Below are 20363 nucleotides of genomic sequence, written 5' to 3'. Positions count from 1 at the left end.
CTGGGTCAATACCTCTGCAGCCTTGCGAAATGTCACAGTGGAATTGCATTTCAATGAAACAAGCACCACAAATCGATTAAGACTGTATAGTTTAACAATACTTGCAGCTTTCTCAGTGTTGAGCTTCTGTAGTGTAGTGGTGATCACGTTTGTCTCACAGGCAAAAGGTCCCCACTTCGAAACTGGGCAGAAACATTTTCAAAACGAACCCAAACTTCTTCGCAAGAAAAATGCAATCATTGACATTCCCCATGAACACAACACAATTTCTCAAAGCCCTCTTTCTCTTGCACATTGTGTGCACAATGCCTTGCACTCGCTCCTTTTCCTTGTCCTGATGCTGCAGAAAGTTCCTCAAAACCGAGCAGTGACACTTTATTTGGCTCAGATGAGAATAGAAACCAGCAACACGAGCTTGCTAAGTAACAGCGAATCTTAGTCTCATTTCAGACGAGGCAAAAGCACATCAGCAATTCACTTTCACCAGCTCCACAGTCGTTGAGACAGGGGCACGCTGCAATATTTTGACCCGCACTGTCCAATTACTCGCTGTCAGCAGCAAGAGGCGTCTGCTGCCTCAATCAACAGGTTACTGGCCATCTCGGGGAGGTAAAATAGCACAACCAGGGCCAAATCTCCCCATGAACCAAGCACCGGCTCAGCAAAACGTAGGCACATGATATCCGGGTCACTGAACCTCCGAGCAGCTCTGACAGAACAGCCAAGTGACTGAAAGTTTCTTTGAGTTGCAATGATGAATCTCCGGTGGAAACAAGTTGGGGGAAATTGATCCTCCTGAACATTTCTTCTTGGGTAAAAGGGGCAAAAATCCTTTTCAATTTAACCACTGCTGCAGCAGATTCTTGGTGTCTGAAGCACCTTGATAACCCAGCTCTTAACATGCAGCCGCAATTATGACAAGGGGTAAAGGTTCATGACACGCAGAGGGGAAAAAGTTATTTAAGTTATGACAGTCGCTCACAGATTTATTAGCGTTTTGTTCAGTCAGTAACAGAGACATACCTGGATTTATTGATGCAGATTAACATAACTATTCAGCGTCACGCAGAGCCGCTGGGAGTACTTTGCCTCCCTTAAAGACGGACACAGCTGATTCTGTAACTGAAGCTAAGGAAACAGGCAGACCTGCCAAATTATCATTTTATTTTGTTCTTCATTCGGCAAGTAACAGGAACACTAACAAGGTGGCGTTGAAAATGAGATGCACTGCGGCTCCGCTCAATATCAAAGCGCTCCTTCATATTGAACTGAGGAAGAATATACATGAATAAAAGCAAAATACTGTGGATGCTGGAAATCTGAAATAAAAACAAGAAATTCTGGAAATACTCAGCAGGTCTGGCAGCATCTGTGGAGACAGAAGCAGAGTGAACATTTCGGCTCAGTGACCCTTCTTCAGAACTGGCAAATATTAGAAATGTCAAAGGTTAGAAGCAAGTAAAGCGGGGGTGGAGCAAGAGATAACAAAGGAGAAGGTGTAGATTGGACAAGGCCACAGAATAGCTGACCAGAAGGTCATGGAGCAAAGGCAAACAATATGTTAATGGTGTGTTGAAAGACAAAGCATTAGTACAGATAGGGCTGTTAATGGACTGAAAATTGAACAGCAGCAAGTACAAACAGGAAAAAAAACAGTGGGTAAGCAAACTGAACAAACTAAGATGAAATAAAATAAACATACAAAAAAATGTAAAAAATGTAAAAATGAAAAATAACAAAAAATGAAAGTAAAATGGGGGCCCCGTCATGCTCTGGAATTATTGAACGCAATATTCAGTCCGGCACGCTCTCGTGTGCAGTGGTTCACACCGCAGCCTCACAGCTCCAGCGACCCGCTTTCAATTCTGGGCACTGCCTGCGTGGTGTTTGCAAGTTCTCCCTGTGTCTGCGTGGGATTCCTCTGGGTGCTCCGGTTTCCTCCCACATGCCAAAGACTGGCTGCTTGATAGGTTAATTGGCCATTATAAATTGCCCCTCGTATAGGGAGGTGGCAGGGAAATATAGGGAAGGTGGGGATGTGGTAGGAATATGGAATTCGTGTCGGATTAGTATAAATGGGTGGTCGATGGTCAGCACAGACTCGGTGGGCTGAAGGGCCTGTTTCACTGCTGTATCACCAAACTAAACTAATCGCTCAACGAGATGCTGTTTTTCGAGCGTGTGTTGATGTTCACTGGAACACTGAGGCAATCCCAGGATAGAGATGTGAGCATGACAGCAGTGGGCAGTCTTGAAATGGCAAGCAACCGGAAGCTCAGAGTCCTGCTTGCGGACTGAGCCGACGTATTCCGCAAATCGGTCACCCAGTCTGCGTTTGGTCTCCCCAATAAACATGAATATACATGAATTGGATTTAGGCGCCAGTATGTTGCAAAACAAGAAGAAAGAAAAGCACAAATGCCATTAACTCTGACTTTGCAAATGATTCACTGAAAAATTCTTTCATTTGCTGGAAAATATGACTATTGTGCATCTGAAATTGGGCACCATGGAATTGTGTTGCATACTGACCTGTTTTCCTATATTTGCCTGTCATCTATGCAATTCAATTTGTGTTGGATATTGCTGAGAATCTCATTTCAAGATGAGGGCACAGATATTATTATAATCCTACTGAAAGCCTAAACCTGGAACAAATCCTGTGTTACATGGATTGCAACGTTTGGAGGGCTGTGCAGCTAAGCTGAGGAAGACGAGAATGATGTGTTTGATGATTGCGTGGAATGCATTGCAAACTTGGGTTACGTTGCTTGATTTCATTCTGCACCTTGAAATTCAGAAGCAAGTGAAGCACCAGGTGGAAACCAACAGCTGTCTCTGTGGAAGAGGGGACATGGTCTCCTAATCTTACCATTTGAACTCTGCAAACATTCTGCTGGATCTGAACTGCCCTGTATACCAAGGCCAATTTGTATACTATATAAATTGGCATGCCCAGACTATGCAGAGGACTCCAGGTGGGGTCCAACCAGGACATTATATAGCTGCAGTGAAGCTTCGCCCACATTATATAACTGCCTCTGTTATGCATTCTACTGCGAGGGTAATCACATTGTCTGTAGCAACTCAGCAAAATAAGGACTCATTTGATCAAAATAAAGAGTTTAAAAACACAAATATGTGTCAGTGCAATCAGTAAATAATGAGAAATGAAATCCAGAAGTTGGCAAGAATCCCAAGTGGATGTCTTGGTGTGGTTGGGGAAGGGAATCTTTGTCAATGATGGCACACTGTGCATTAACACTGCAGCAGCTGCTGCACCTCTTCCAAACTTAGTTTCTTAAGGGAGAGTCTAAAAAAAAAGGGAATTTGATAATTGCATGAAAGGAGAGGCAAAGAAAAGCAGAGCTAAGGAAGTGGGCCCAAATGGCAAGTCTTTGAAAAAACTGGCAATGGTACGATGGCCTGAATGGACTGGCGATGTGTTGTGCACTGCTGATCGTCCATGGCTGGGTCAATACCTCTGCAGCCTTGCGAAATGTCACAGTGGAATTGCATTTGAATGAAACAAGCACCACATCTCGATTAAGACTGTATAGTTTGACAATACTTGCAGCTTCCTCAGCACTGCACCTGTGTTGAGTTTCAGTAGTGTAAAGGTGATCACATTTGCTTTACACGCAAAAGGTTCCCAGTTCGAAACTGGGTAGAAACATTTTCAAAACGAACCCAAACTTCTTAGCTAGAAATATGCAATCATTGACATTCCCCATGAACACAACACAATTTCGCAAAGTCCTCTTTCTCTTGCACAATGCCTTGCACTCGCTCCTCTTTCTAGTCCTGATGCTGCAGAAAGTTCCTCAAAACCGAGCAGTGACACTTTATTTGGCTCTGATTAGAATAGAAACCTGCAACACGAGCTTGCAAAGTAACAGCGAATCTTAGTCTCATTTCAGACGAGGCAAAAGCACATCAGCAATTCACTTTCACCAGCTCCACAGTCGTTGAGACAGGGGCACGCTGCATTATTTTAACCCGCACTGTCCAATTACTCGCTGTCAGCAGCAAGTGGCGTCTGCTGCCTCAATCAACAGGTTACTGGCCATCTCGGGGAGGTAAAATAGCACAACCCGGGCCAAATCCCCCCAAAAACCAAGCACCGGCTCAGCAAAACATAGGCCCATGATATCCGGGTCACTGAACCTCCGAGCAGCTCTTACAGAACACCCAAGTGACTGAAACTTTCTTTGAGTTGCAATGATGAATCTCCGGTGGAAACAATTTGGGGGAAATTGCTCCTCCTGAATATTTCTTCTTGGGTAAAAGGGGCAAAAATCCTTTTCAATTTAACCACTGCTGCAGCAGATTCTTGGTGTCTTAAGCACCTTGATAACCCAGCTCTGAACATGCAGCCGCAATTATGACAAGGGGTAAAGGTTCATGACACGCAGAGGGGGAAAAGTTATTTAAGTTATGACAGTCGCTCACAGACTTATTAGCGTTTTGTTCAGTCAGTAACAGAGACATAACTGGATTTATTGATGCAGATTAACATAACTATTCAGCGACACACAGAGCCGCTCGGAGTACTTTGCCTCCCTTCAAGACGGACACAGCTGATTCTGTAACTGAAGCTAAGGAAACAGGCAGACCTGCCAAATTATCATTTTATTTTGTTCTTCATTCGGCAAGTAACAGGAACACTAACAAGGTGGCGTTGAAAATGAGATGCACTGCGGCTCCGCTCAATATCAAAGCGCTCCTTCATATTGAACTGAGGAAGAATATACATGAATAAAAGCCAAATACTGTGGATGCTGGAAATCTGAAATAAAAACAAGAAATTCTGGAAATACTCAGCAGGTCTGGCAGCATCTGTGGAGACAGAAGCAGAGTTAACATTTCGGCTCAGTGACCCTTCTTCAGAACTGGCAAATATTAGAAATGTCAAAGGTTAGAAGCAAGTAAAGCGGGGGTGGAGCAAGAGATAACAAAGGAGAAGGTGTAGATTGGGCAAGGCCACAGAATAGCTGACCAGAAGGTCATGGAGCAAAGGCAAACAATATGTTAATGGTGTGTTGAAAGACAAAGAATTCGTACAGATAGGACTGTTAATAGACGGAAAATTGAACAGCAGCAAGTACAAACAGGAAAAACAACAGTGGGTAAGCAAACTGAACAAACTAAGATGAAATAAAATAAACATACAAAAAAATGTAAAAAACAAAAATAACAAAAAATGAAAGTAAAATGGGGGCCCGTCATGCTCTGGAATTATTGAACTCAATATTCAGTCCGGCACGCTGTCGTGTGCAGTGGTTCACACCGCAGCCTCACAGCTCCAGCGACCCGCTTTCAATTCTGGGCACTGCCTGCGTGGTGTTTGCAAGTTCTCCCTGTGTCTGCGTGGGATTCCTCTGGGTGCTCCGGTTTCCTCCCACATGCCAAAGACTGGCTGCTTGATAGGTTAATTGGCCATTATAAATTGCCCCTCGTATAGAAGGGCGGTAGGGAAATATAGGGAAGGTGGGGATGTGGTAGGAATATGGAATTCGTGTCGGATTAGTATAAATGGGTGTTCGATGGTCAGCACAGACTCGGTGGGTCGAAGGGCCTGTTTCAGTGCTGTATCACCAAACTAAACTAATCGCTCAACGAGATGCTGTTTTTCGAGCTTGTGTTGATGTTCACTGGAACACTGAGGCAATCCCAGGATAGAGATGTGAGCATGAGAGCAGTGGGCAGTCTTGAAATGGCAAGCAACCGGAAGCTCAGGGTCCTGCTTGCGGACTGAGCCGACGTATTCCGCAAAGCGGTCACCCAGTCTGCGTTTGGTCTCCCCAATAAACATGAATATACATGAATTGGATTTAGGCGCCAGTATGTTGCAAAACAAGAAGAAAGAAAAGCACAAATGCCATTAACTCTGACTTTGCAAATGATTCACTGAAAAATTCTTTCATTTGCTGCAAAAGATGACTATTGTGCATCTGAAAATGGGCACCATGGAATTGAGTTGCATACTGACCTGTTTTCCTATATTTGCCTGTCATCTATGCAATTCAATTTGTGTTGGATATTGCTGAGAATCTCATTTCAAGATGAGGGCACAGATATTATTATAATCCTACTGAAAGCATAAACCTGGAACAAATCCTGTGTTACATGGATTGCAACGTTTCGAGGGCTGTGCAGCTAAGGTGAGGAAGACGGGAATGATGTGTTTGATGATTGCGTGGAATGCATTGCAAACTTGGGTTACGTTGCTTGATTTCATTCTACACCTTGAAATTCAGAAACAAGTGAGGCACCAGGTGGAAACCAACAGCTGTCTCTGTGGAAGAGGGGACATGGCCTCCTAATCTAACCATTTGAACTCTGCAAACATTCTGCTGGATCTGAACTGCCCTGGATACCAAGGCCAATTTGCATACTATATAAATTGGCATGCCCAGACTATGCAGAGGACTCCAGGTGGGGTCCAACCAGGACATTATATAGCTGCAGTGAAGTTTCGCCCCCATTATATAACTGCCTCTGTTATGCATTCTACTGCGAGGGTAATCACATTGCATGCAGCAACTCAGCAAAATAAGGACTCATTTGATCAAAATAAAGAGTTTAAAAACACAAATATGTGTCAGTGCAATCAGTAAATAATGAGAAATGAAATCCAGAAGTTGGCAAGAATCCCAAGTGGATTTCCTGGTGTGGTTGGGAAAGGGAATCTTTGTCAATGATGGCACACTGTGCATTAACACTGCAGCAGCTGCTGCATCTCATACAACCTTAGTTTCTTAAGGAAGAGTTTAATAAAAAAGAAATTGGATAATTGCATGAAAGGAGAGGCAAAGAAAAGCAGAGCTAACGAAGTGGGCCCAAATGGCAAGTCTTTGAAAAAACTGGCAATGGTACGATGGCCTCAATGGACTGGCGATGTGTTGTGCACTGCTGATCGTCCATGGCTGGGTCAATACCTCTGCAGCCTTGCAAAATGTCACAGTGGAATTGCATTTCAATGAAACAAGCACCACAAATCGATTAAGACTGTACAGTTTAACAATACTTGCAGCTTCCTCAGCGCTGCAACTGTGTTGAGTTTCTGTCGTGTAGTGGTGATCACGTTTGCCTCACACGCAAAAGGTCCCCACTTTGAAACTGGGCAGGACATTTTCAAAACGAACCCAAACCTCATACCAAGAAATATGCAATCATTGACATTCCCCATGAACACAACACAATTTCTCAAAGCCCTCTTTCTCTTGCACATTGTGTGCACAATGCCTTGCACTCGCTCCTTTTTCTGGTCCTGATGCTGCAGAAAGTTCCTCAAAACCGAGCAGTGACACTTTATTTGGCTCAGATTAGAATAGAAACCTGCAACACGAGCTTGATAAGTAACAGCGAATCTTAGTCTCATTTCAGACGAGGCAAAAGCACATCAGCAATTCACTTTCACCAGCTCCACAGTCGTTGAGACACGGGCACGCTGCAATATTTTGACCCGCACTGTCCAATTACTCGCTGTCAGCAGCAAGAGGCGTCTGCTGCCTCAATCAACAGGTTACTGGCCATCTCGGGGAGGTAAAATAGCACAACCCGGGCCAAATCTCCCCATCAACCAAGCACCGGCTCAGCAAAACGTAGGCACATGATATCCGGGTCACTGAACCTCCGAGCAGCTCTGACAGAACACCCAAGTGACTGAAACTTTCTTTGAGTTGCAATGATGAATCTCCTGTGGAAACAAGTTGGGGGAAATTGCTCCTCCTGAACATTTCTTCTTGGGTAAAAGGGGCAAAAATCCTTTTCAATTTAACCACTGCTGCAGCAGATTCTTGGTGTCTTAAGCACCTTGATAACCCAGCTCTTAACATGCAGCCGCAATTATGACAAGGGGTGAAGGTTCATGACACGCAGAGGGGGAAAATTTATTTAAGTTATGACAGTCGCTCACAGATTTATTAGCGTTTTGTTCAGTCAGTAACAGAGACATACCTGGATTTATTGATGCAGATTAACATAACTATTCAGCGTCACGCAGAGCCGCTGGGAGTACTTTGCCTCCCTTAAAGACGGACACGGCTGATTCTGTAACTGAAGCTAAGGAAACAGGCAGACCTGCCAAATTATCATTTTATTTTGTTCTTCATTCGGCAAGTAACAGGAACACTAACAAGGTGGCGTTGAAAATGAGATGCACTGCGGCTCCGCTCAATATCAAAGCGCTCCTTCATATTGAACCGAGGAAGAATATACATGAATTAAAGCAAAATACTGTGGATGCTGGAAATCTGAAATAAAAACAAGAAATTCTGGAAATACTCAGCACGACTGGCAGCATCTGTGAAGACAGAAGCAGAGTTAACATTTCGGCTCAGTGACCCTTCTTCAGAACTGGCAAATATTAGAAATGTCAAAGGTTAGCAGCAAGTAAAGCGGGGGTGGAGCAAGAGATAACAAAGGAGAAGGTGTAGATTGGACAAGGCCACAGAATAGCTGACCAGAAGGTCATGGAGCAAAGGCAAACAATATGTTAATGGTGTGTTGAAAGACAAAGCATTAGTACAGAGAGGACTGTTAATGGACTGAAAATTGAACAGCAGCAAGTACAAACAGGAAAAAAAAACAGTGGGTAAGCAAACTGAACAAACTAAGATGAAATAAAATAAACATACAAAAAAATGTAAAAAATGTAAAAATGAAAAATAACAAAAAATGAAAGTAAAATGGGGGCCCCGTCATGCTCTGGAATTATTGAACTCAATATTCAGTCCAGCACGCTCTCGTGTGCAGTGGTTCACACCGCAGCCTCACAGCTCCAGCGACCCGCTTTCAATTCTGGGCACTGCCTGCGTGGTGTTTGCAAGTTCTCCCTGTGTCTGCGTGGGATTCCTCTGGGTGCTCCGGTTTCCTCCCACATGCCAAAGACTGGCTGCTTGATAGGTTAATTGGCCATTATAAATTGCCCCTCGTATAGGGAGGTGGTAGGGAAATATAGGGAAGGTGGGGATGTGGTAGGAATATGGAATTCGTGTCGGATTAGTATAAATGGGTGGTCGATGGTCAGCACAGACTCGGTGGGCCGAAGGGCCTGTTTCACTGCTGTATCACCAAACTAAACTAATCGGTCAACGGGCTGCTGTTTTTCGAGCTTGTGTTGATGTTCACTGGAACACTGAGGCAATCCCAGGATAGAGATGTGAGCATGAGAGCAGTGGGCAGTCTTGAAATGGCAAGCAACCGGAAGCTCAGGGTCCTGCTTGCGGACTGAGCCGACGTATTCCGCAAAGCGGTCACCCAGTCTGCGTTTGGTCTCCCCAATAAACATGAATATACATGAATTGGATTTAGGCGCCAGTATGTTGCAAAACAAGAAGAAAGAAAAGCACAAATGCCATTAACTCTGACTTTGCAAATGATTCACTGAAAAATTCTTTCATTTGCTGGAAAAGATGACTATTGTGCATCTGAAAATGGGCACCATGGAATTGTGTTGCATACTGACCTGTTTTCCTATATTTGCCTGTCATCTATGCAATTCAATTTGTGTTGGATATTGCTGAGAATCTCATTTCAAGATGAGGGCACAGATATTATTATAATCCTACTGAAAGCCTAAACCTGGAACAAATACTGTGTTACATGGATTGCAACGTTTCGAGGGCTGTGCAGCTAAGGTGAGGAAGACAGGAATGATGTATTTGATGATTGCGTGGAATGCATTGCAAACTTGGGTTACGTTGCTTCATTTCATTCTACACCTTGAAATTCAGAAACAAGTGAGGCACCAGGTGGAAACCAACAGCTGTCTCTGTGGAAGAGGGGACATGGCTTCCTAATCTAACCATTTGAACTCTGCAAACATTCTGCTGGATCTGAACTGCCCTGTATACCAAGGCCAATTTGTATACTATATAAATTGGCATGCCCAGACTATGCAGAGGACTCCAGGTGGGGTCCAACCAGGACATTATATAGCTGCAGTGAAGCTTCGCCCCCATTATATAACTGCCTCTGTTACGCATTCTACTGCGGGTGTAATCACATTGTATGTAGCAACTCAGCAAAATAAGGACTCATTTGATCAAAATAAAGAGTTTAAAAACACAAATATGTGTCAGTGCAATCAGTAAATAATGAGAAATGAAATCCAGAACTTGGCAAGCATCCCAAGTGGATGTCTTGGTGTGGTTGGGGAAGGGAATCTTTGTCAATGATGGCACACTGTGCATTAACACTGCAGCAGCTGCTGCACCTCTTACAAACTTAGTTTCTTAAGGGAGAGTTTTAAAAAAAGGGAATTGGATAATTGCATGAAAGGAGAGGCAAAGAAAAGCAGAGCGAAGGAAGTGGGCCCAAATGGCAAGTCTTTCATAAAACTGCCATGGTACGATGGCCTGAATGGACTGGCGATGTGTTGTGCACTGCTGATCGTCCATGGCTGGGTCAATACCTCTGCAGCCTTGCGAAATGTCACAGTGGAATTGCATTTCAATGAAACAAGCACCACAAATCGATTAAGACTGTATAGTTTAACAATACTTGCAGCTTCCTCAGCGCTGCAAGTGTGTTGAGTTTCTGTAGTGTAGTGGTGATCACGTTTGCCTCACACGCAAAAGGTCCCCAGTTCAAAACTGGGGCAGAAACATTTTCAAAACGAACCCAAACTTCTTCGCAAGAAATATGCATTCATTGACATTCCCCATGAACACAACGCAATTTCTCAAAGCCCTCTTTCTCTTGCACATTGTGTGTACAATGCCTTGCACTCGCTCCTTTTTCTAGTCCTGCTGCTGCAGAAAGTTCCTCAAAACCGAGCAGTGACACTTTATTTGGCTCAGATTAGAATAGAAACCTGCAACACGAGCTTGCTAAATAACAGCGAATCTTAGTCTCATTTCAGACGAGGCAAAAGCACATCAGCAATTCACTTTCACCAGCTCCACAGTCGTTGAGACAGGGGGACGCTGCAATATTTTGACCCGCACTGTCCAATTACTCGCTGTCAGCAGCAAGAGGCGTCTGCTGCCTCAATCAACAGGTTACTGGCCATCTCGGGGAGGTAAAATAGCACAACCCGGGCCAAATCTCCCCATCAACCAAGCACCGGCTCAGCAAAACGTAGGCACATGATATCCGGGTCACTGAACCTCCGAGCAGCTCTGACAGAACACCCAAGTGACTGAAACTTTCTTTGAGTTGCAATGATGAATCTCCGGTGGAAACAAGTTGGGGGAAATTGCTCCTCCTGAACATTTCTTCTTGGGTATAAGGGGCAAAAATCCTTTTCAATTTAACCACTGCTGCAGCAGATTCTTGGTGTCTTAAGCACCTTGATAACCCAGCTCTTAATATGCAGCCGCAATTATGACAAGGGGTAAAGGTTCATGACACGCAGAGGGGAAAAAGTTATTTAAGTTATGACAGTCGCTCACAGATTTATTAGCGTTTTGTTCAGTCTGTAACAGAGACATACCTGGATATATTGATGCAGATTAACATAACTATTCAGCGTCACGCAGAGCCGCGAGGAGTACTTTGCCTCCCTTAAAGACGGACACAGCTGATTCTGTAACTGAAGCTAAGGAAACAGGCAGACCTGCCAAATTATCATTTTATTTTGTTCTTCATTCGGCAAGTAACAGGAACACTAACAAGGTGGCGTTGAAAATGAGATGCACTGCGGCTCCGCTCAATATCAAAGCGCTCCTTCATATTGAACCGAGGAAGAATATACATGAATTAAAGCAAAATACTGTGGATGCTGGAAATCTGAAATAAAAACAAGAAATTCTGGTAATCCTCAGCACGACTGGCAGCATCTGTGGAGACAGAAGCAGAGTTAACATTTCGGCTCAGTGACCCTTCTTCAGAACTGGCAAATATTAGAAATGTCAAAGGTTAGAAGCAAGTAAAGCGGGGGTGGAGCAAGAGATAACAAAGGAGAAGGTGTAGATTGGACAAGGCCACAGAATAGCTGACCAGAAGGTCATGGAGCAAAGGCAAACAATATGTTAATGGTGTGTTGAAAGACAAAGCATTAGTACAGATAGGGCTGTTAATGGACTGAAAATTGAACAGCAGCAAGTACAAACAGGAAAAAAAACAGTGGGTAAGCAAACTGAACAAACTAAGATGAAATAAAATAAACATACAAAAAAATGTAAAAAATGTAAAAATGAAAAATAACAAAAAATGAAAGTAAAATGGGGGCCCCGTCATGCTCTGGAATTATTGAACGCAATATTCAGTCCGGCACGCTCTCGTGTGCAGTGGTTCACACCGCAGCCTCACAGCTCCAGCGACCCGCTTTCAAGTCTGGGCACTGCCTGCGTGGTGTTTGCAAGTTCTCCCTGTGTCTGCGTGGGATTCCTCTGGGTGCTCCGGTTTCCTCCCACATGCCAAAGACTGGCTGCTTGATAGGTTAATTGGCCATTATAAATTGCCCCTCGTATAGGGAGGTGGCAGGGAAATATAGGGAAGGTGGGGATGTGGTAGGAATATGGAATTCGTGTCGGATTAGTATAAATGGGTGGTCGATGGTCAGCACAGACTCGGTGGGCCGAAGGGCCTGTTTCACTGCTGTATCACCAAACTAAACTAATCGGTCAACGGGATGCTGTTTTTCGAGCTTGTGTTGATGTTCACTGGAACACTGAGGCAATCCCAGGATAGAGATGTGAGCATGAGAGCAGTGGGCAGTCTTGAAATGGCAAGCAACCGGAAGCTCAGGGTCCTGCTTGCGGACTGAGCCGACGTATTCCGCAAAGCGGTCACCCAGTCTGCGTTTGGTCTCCCCAATAAACATGAATATACATGAATTGGATTTAGGCGCCAGTATGTTGCAAAACAAGAAGAAAGAAAAGCACAAATGCCATTAACTCTGACTTTGCAAATGATTCACTGAAAAATTCTTTCATTTGCTGGAAAAGATGACTATTGTGCATCTGAAAATGGGCACCATGGAATTGTGTTGCATACTCACCTGTTTTCCTATATTTGCCTGTCATCTATGCAATTCAATTTGTGTTGGATATTGCTGAGAATCTCATTTCAAGATGAGGGCACAGATATTATTATAATCCTACTGAAAGCCTAAACCTGGAACAAATACTGTGTTACATGGATTGCAACGTTTCGAGGGCTGTGCAGCTAAGGTGAGGAAGACAGGAATGATGTGTTTGATGATTGCGTGGAATGCATTGCAAACTTGGGTTACGTTGCTTGATTTCATTCTACACCTTGAAATTCAGAAACAAGTGAGGCACCAGGTGGAAACCAACAGCTGTCTCTGTGGAAGAGGGGACATGGCTTCCTAATCTAACCATTTGAACTCTGCAAACATTCTGCTGGATCTGAACTGCCCTTATACCAAGGCCAATTTGTATACTATATAGATTGGCATGCCCAGACTATGCAGAGGACTCCAGGTGGGGTCCAACCAGGACATTATATAGCTGCAGTGAAGTTTCGCCCCCATTATATAACTGCCTCTGTTACGCATTCTACTGCGAGGGTAATCACATTGTATGTAGCAACTCAGCAAAATAAGGACTCATTTGATCAAAATAAAGAGTTTAAAAACACAAATATGTGTCAGTGCAATCAGTAAATAATGAGAAATGAAATCCAGAAGTTGGCAAGAATCCCAAGTGGATGTCTTGGTGTGTTTGGGGAAGGGAATCTTTGTCAATGATGGCACACTGTGCATTAACACTGCAGCAGCTGCTGCACCTCTTACAAACTTAGTTTCTTAAGGGAGAGTTTTAAAAAAAGGGAATTGGATAATTGCATGAAAGGAGAGGCAAAGAAAAGCAGAGCTAAGGAAGTGGGCCCAAGTGGCAAGTCTTTGAAAAAACTGGCAATGGTACGATGGCCTGAATGGACTGGCGATGTGATGTGCACTGCTGATCGTCCATGGCTGGGTCAATACCTCTGCAGCCTTGCGAAATGTCACTGTGGAATTGCATTTCAATGAAACAAGCACCACAAATCGATTAAGACTGTATAGTTTAACAATACTTGCAGCTTCCTCAGCGCTGCAAGTGTGTTGAGTTTCTGTGGTGTAGTGGTGATCACGTTTGCTTAACACGCAAAAGGTCCCCAGTTCGAAACTGGGCAGAAACATTTTCAAAACGAACCCAAACTTCTTAGCTAGAAATATGCAATCATTGACATTCCCCATGAACACAACGCAATTTCTCAAAGCCCTCTTTCTCTTGCACATTGTGTGCACAATGCCTTGCATTCGCTCCTTTTTCTAGTCCTGATGCTGCAGAAAGTTCCTCAAAACCGAGCAGTGACACTTTATTTGGCTCAGATTAGAATAGAAACCTGCAACACGAGCTTGCTAAATAACATCTAATCTTAGTCTCATTTCAGACGAGGCAAAAGCACATCAGCAATTCACTTTCACCAGCTCCACAGTCGTTGAGACAGGGGCACGCTGCAATATTTTGACCCGCACTGTCCAATTACTCGCTGTCAGCAGCAAGAGGCGTCTGCTGCCTCAATCAACAGGTTACTGGCCATCTCGGGGAGGTAAAATAGCACAACCCGGGCCAAATCTCCCCATCAACCAAGCACCGGCTCAGCAAAACGTAGGCACATGATATCCGGGTCACTGAACCTCCGAGCAGCTCTGACAGAACACCCAAGTGACTGAAACTTTCTTTGAGTTGCAATGATGAATCTCCGGAGGAAACAAGTTGGGGGAAATTGCTCCTCCTGAACATTTCTTCTTGGGTATAAGGGGCAAAAATCCTTTTCAATTTAACCACTGCTGCAGCAGATTCTTGGTGTCTTAAGCACCTTGATAACCCAGCTCTTAACATGCAGCCGCAATTATGACAAGGGGTAAAGGTTCATGACACGCAGAGGGGAAAAAGTTATTTAAGTTATGACAGTCGCTCACAGATTTATTAGCGTTTTGTTCAGTCTGTAACAGAGACATACCTGGATTTATTGATGCAGATTAACATAACTATTCAGCGTCACGCAGAGCCGCTAGGAGTACTTTGCCTCCCTTAAAGACGGACACGGCTGATTCTGTAACTGAAGCTAAGGAAACAGGCAGACCTGCCAAATTATTATTTTATTTTGTTCTTCATTCGGCAAGTAACAGGAACACTAACAAGGTGGCGTTGAAAATGAGATGCACTGCGGCTCCGCTCAATATCAAAGCGCTCCTTCATATTGAACCGAGGAAGAATATACATGAATTAAAGCAAAATACTGTGGATGCTGGAAATCTGAAATAAAAACAAGAAATTCTGGAAATACTCAGCACGACTGGCAGCATCTGTGGAGACAGAAGCAGAGTTAACATTTCGGCTCAGTGACCCTTCTTCAGAACTGGCAAATATTAGAAATGTCAAAGGTTAGAAGCAAGTAAAGCGGGGGTGGAGCAAGAGATAACAAAGGAGAAGGTGTAGATTGGACAAGGCCACAGAATAGCTGACCAGACGGTCATGGAGCAAAGGCAAACAATATGTTAATGGTGTGTTGAAAGACAAAGCATTGGTACAGAGAGGACTGTTAATGGACTGAAAATTGAAGAGCAGCAAGTACAAACAGGAAAAAAAAACAGTGGGTAAGCAAACTGAACAAACTAAGATGAAATAAAATAAACATACAAAAAAATGTAAAAAATGTAAAAATGAAAAATAACAAAAAATGAAAGTAAAATGGGGGCCCCGTCATGCTCTGGAATTATTGAACTCAATATTCAGTCCGGCACGCTCTCGTGTGCAGTGGTTCACACCGCAGCCTCACAGCTTCAGCGACCCGCTTTCAATTCTGGGCACTGCCTGCGTGGTTTTTGCAAGTTCTCCCTGTGTCTGCGTGGGATTCCTCTGGGTGCTCCGGTTTCCTCCCACATGCCAAAGACTGGCTGCTTGATAGGTTAATTGGCCATTATAAATTGCCCCTCGTATAGGGAGGTGGTAGGGAAATATAGGGAAGGTGGGGATGTGGTAGGAATATGGAATTCGTGTCGGATTAGTATAAATGGGTGGTCGATGGTCAGCTCAGACTCGGTGGGCCGAAGGGCCTGTTTCACTGCTGTATCACCAAACTAAACTAATCGGTCAACGGGATGCTGTTTTTCGAGCTTGTGTTGATGTTCACTGGAACACTGAGGCAATCCCAGGATAGAGATGTGAGCATGAGAGCAGTGGGCAGTCTTGAAATGGCAAGCAACCGGAAGCTCAGGGTCCTGCTTGCGGACTGAGCCGACGTATTCCGCAAAGCGGTCACCCAGTCTGCGTTAGGTCTCCCCAATAAACATGAATATACATGAATTGGATTTAGGCGCCAGTATGTTGCAAAACAAGAAGAAAGAAAAGCACAAATGCCATTAACTCTGACTTTGCAAATGATTCACTGAAAAATTCTTTCATTTGCTGGAAAAGATGACTATTGTGCATCTGAAAATGGGCACCATGGAATTGTGTTGCATACTGACCTGTTTTCCTATATTTGCCTGTCATCTATGCAATTCAATTTGTGTTGGATATTGCTGAGAATCTCATTTCAAGATGAGGGCACAGATATTATTATAATCCGGCTGAAAGCCTAAACCTAGAACAAATACTGTGTTACATGGATTGCAACGTTTCGAGGGCTGTGCAGCTAAGGTGAGGAAGACAGGAATGATGTGTTTGATGATTGCGTGGAATGCATTGCAAACTTGGGTTACGTTGCTTGATTTCATTCTGCACCTTGAAATTCAGAAACAAGTGAGGCACCAGGTGGAAACCAACAGCTGTCTCTGTGGAAGAGGGGACATGGCTTCCTAATCTAACCATTTGAACTCTGCAAACATTCTGCTGGATCTGAACTGCCCTGTATACCAAGGCCAATTTGTATACTGTATAGATTGGCATGCCCAGACTATGCAGAGGACTCCAGGTGGGGTCCAACCAGGACATTATATAGCTGCAGTGAAGCTTCGCCCCCATTATATAACTGCCTCTGTTACGCATTCTACTGCGAGGGTAATCACATTGTATGTAGCAACTCAGCAAAATAAGGACTCATTTGATCAAAATAAAGAGTTTAAAAACACAAATATGTGTCAGTGCAATCAGTAAATAATGAGAAATGAAATCCAGAAGTTGGCAAGAATCCCAAGTGGATGTCTTGGTGTGGTTGGGGAAGGGAATCTTTGTCAATGATGGCACACTGTGCATTAACACTGCAGCAGCTGCTGCACCTCTTACAAACTTAGTTTCTTAAGGGAGAGTTTTAAAAAAAGGGAATTGGATAATTGCATGAAAGGAGAGGCAAACAAAAGCAGAGCTGAGGAAGTGGGCCCAAATGGCAAGTCTTAGAAAAAACTGGCAATGGTCCGATGGCCTGAATGGACTGGCGATGTGTTGTGCACTGCTGATCGTCCATGGCTGGGTCAATACCTCTGCAGCCTTGCGAAATGTCACAGTGGAATTGCATTTCAATGAAACAAGCACCACAAATCGATTAAGACTGTATTGTTTAACAATACTTGCAGCTTCCTCAGCGCTGTAAGCGTGTTGAGTTTCTGTAGTGTAGTGGTGATCACGTTTGCCTAACACGCAAAAGGTCCCCAGTTCGAAACTGGGCAGAAACATTTTCAAAACGAACCCAAACTTCTTCGCAAGAAATATGCAATCATTGACATTCCCCATGAACACAACACAATTTCTCAAAGCCCTCTTTCTCTTGCACATTGTGTGCACAATGCCTTGCACTCGCTCCTCTTTCTAGTCCTGATGCTGCAGAAAGTTCCGCAAAACCGAGCAGTGACACTTGATTTGGCTCAGATGAGAATAGAAACCTGCAACACGAGCTTGCTAAGTAACAGCGAATCTTAGTCTCATTTCAGACGAGGCAAAAGCACATCAGCAATTCACTTTCACCAGCTCCACAGTCGTTGAGACAGGGGCACGCTGCAATATTTTGACCCGCACTGTCCAATTACTCGCTGTCAGCAGCAAGTGGCGTCTGCTGCCTCAATCAACAGGTTACTGGCCATCTCGGGGAGGTAAAATAGCACAACCCGGGCCAAATCTCCCCATCAACCAAGCACCGGCTCAGCAAAACATAGGCACATGATATCCGGGTCACTGAACCTCCGAGCAGCTCTTACAGAACACCCAAGTGACTGAAACTTTCTTTGAGTTGCAATGATGAATCTCCGGTGGAAACAAGTTGGGGGAAATTGCTCCTCCTGAACATTTCTTCTTGGGTAAAAGGGGCAAAAATCCTTTTCAATTTAACCACTGCTGCAGCAGATTATTGGTGTCTTAAGCACCTTGATAACCCAGCTCTTAACATGCAGCCGCAATTATGACAAGGGGTGAAGGTTCATGACACGCAGAGGGGAAAAAGTTATTTAAGTTATGACAGTCGCTCACAGATTTATTAGCGTTTTGTTCAGTCAGTAACAGAGACATACCTGGATTTATTGATGCAGATTAACATAACTATTCAGCGTCACGCAGAGCCGCTAGGAGTACTTTGCCTCCCTCAAAGACGGACACGGCTGAATCTGTAACTGAAGCTAAGGAAACAGGCAGACCTGCCAAATTATTATTTTATTTTGTTCTTCATTCGGCAAGTAACAGGAACACTAACAAGGTGGCGTTGAAAATGAGATGCACTGCGGCTCCGCTCAATATCAAAGCGCTCCTTCATATTGAACCGAGGAAGAATATACATGAATAAAAGCAAAATACTGTGGATGCTGGAAATCTGAAATAAAAACAAGAAATTCTGGAAATACTCAGCACGACTGGCAGCATCTGTGGAGACAGAAGCAGAGTTAACATTTCGGCTCAGTGACCCTTCTTCAGAACTGGCAAATATTAGAAATGTCAAAGGTTAGAAGCAAGTAAAGCGGGGGTGGAGCAAGAGAGAACAAAGGAGAAGGTGTAGATTGGACAAGGCCACAGAATAGCTGACCAGAAGGTCATGGAGCAAAGGCAAACAATATGTTAATGGTGTGTTGAAAGACAAAGCATTAGTACAGAGAGGACTGTTAATGGACTGAAAATTGAACAGCAGCAAGTACAAACAGGAAAAAAAACAGTGGGTAAGCAAACTGAACAAACTAAGATGAAATAAAATAAACATACAAAAAAATGTAAAAAGTGTAAAAATGAAAAATAACAAAAAATGAAAGTAAAATGGGGGCCCCATCATGCTCTGGAATTATTGAACTCAATATTCAGTCCGGCACGCTCTCGTGTGCAGTGGTTCACACCGCAGCCTCACAGCTCCAGCGACCCGCTTTCAATTCTGGGCACTGCCTGCGTGGTGTTTGCAAGTTCTCCCTGTGTCTGCGTGGGATTCCTCTGGGTGCTCCGGTTTCCTCCCACATGCCAAAGACTGGCTGCTTGATAGGTTAATTGGCCATTATAAATTGCCCCTCGTATAGGGAGGTGGCAGGGAAATATAGGGAAGGTGGGGATGTGGTAGGAATATGGAATTCGTGTCGGATTAGTATAAATGGGTGGTCGATGGTCAGCACAGACTCGGTGGGCCGAAGGGCCTGTTTCACTGCTGTATCACCAAACTAAACTAATCGGTCAACGGGATGCTGTTTTTCGAGCTTGTGTTGATGTTCACTGGAACACTGAGGCAATCCCAGGATAGAGATGTGAGCATGAGAGCAGTGGGCAGTCTTGAAATGGCAAGCAACCGGAAGCTCAGGGTCCTGCTTGCGGACTGAGCCGACGTATTCCGCAAAGCGGTCACCCAGTCTGCGTTTGGTCTCCCCAATAAACATGAATATACATGAATTGGATTTAGGCGCCAGTATGTTGCAAAACAAGAAGAAAGAAAAGCACAAATGCCATTAACTCTGACTTTGCAAATGATTCACTGAAAAATTCTTTCATTTGCTGGAAAAGATGACTATTGTGCATCTGAAAATGGGCACCATGGAATTGTGTTGCATACTCACCTGTTTTCCTATATTTGCCTGTCATCTATGCAATTCAATTTGTGTTGGATATTGCTGAGAATCTCATTTCAAGATGAGGGCACAGATATTATTATAATCCTACTGAAAGCCTAAACCTGGAACAAATACTGTGTTACATGGATTGCAACGTTTCGAGGGCTGTGCAGCTAAGGTGAGGAAGACAGGAATGATGTGTTTGATGATTGCGTGGAATGCATTGCAAACTTGGGTTACGTTGCTTGATTTCATTCTACACCTTGAAATTCAGAAACAAGTGAGGCACCAGGTGGAAACCAACAGCTGTCTCTGTGGAAGAGGGGACATGGCTTCCTAATCTAACCATTTGAACTCTGCAAACATTATGCTGGATCTGAACTGCCCTGTATACCAAGGCCAATTTGTATACTATATAGATTGGCATGCCCAGACTATGCAGAGGACTCCAGGTGGG

General features: G+C 44.0%; 3 non-coding genes across 3 annotated transcripts; all 3 read left to right on the top strand.

Annotated features, from left to right (window-relative positions):
- The first annotated feature begins 10541 nt into the window (after positions 1 to 10541).
- Positions 10542 to 10615, top strand: trnav-cac (transfer RNA valine (anticodon CAC)). The gene has a single exon. It is a non-coding gene; the product is annotated as a tRNA-Val (tRNA).
- A 3406-nt stretch (positions 10616 to 14021) lies between these two features.
- Positions 14022 to 14094, top strand: trnav-aac (transfer RNA valine (anticodon AAC)). The gene has a single exon. It is a non-coding gene; the product is annotated as a tRNA-Val (tRNA).
- Positions 14095 to 17502: 3408 nt separating this feature from the next.
- Positions 17503 to 17575, top strand: trnav-aac (transfer RNA valine (anticodon AAC)). Its single transcript has one exon. It is a non-coding gene; the product is annotated as a tRNA-Val (tRNA).
- Positions 17576 to 20363: the final 2788 nt, after the last annotated feature.

Source organism: Heterodontus francisci, chromosome 22 (genome assembly GCF_036365525.1).
Source record: "Heterodontus francisci isolate sHetFra1 chromosome 22, sHetFra1.hap1, whole genome shotgun sequence".
NCBI lineage: Eukaryota > Metazoa > Chordata > Chondrichthyes > Heterodontiformes > Heterodontidae > Heterodontus > Heterodontus francisci.
This window is presented reverse-complemented; position numbering and strand designations above follow the sequence as displayed.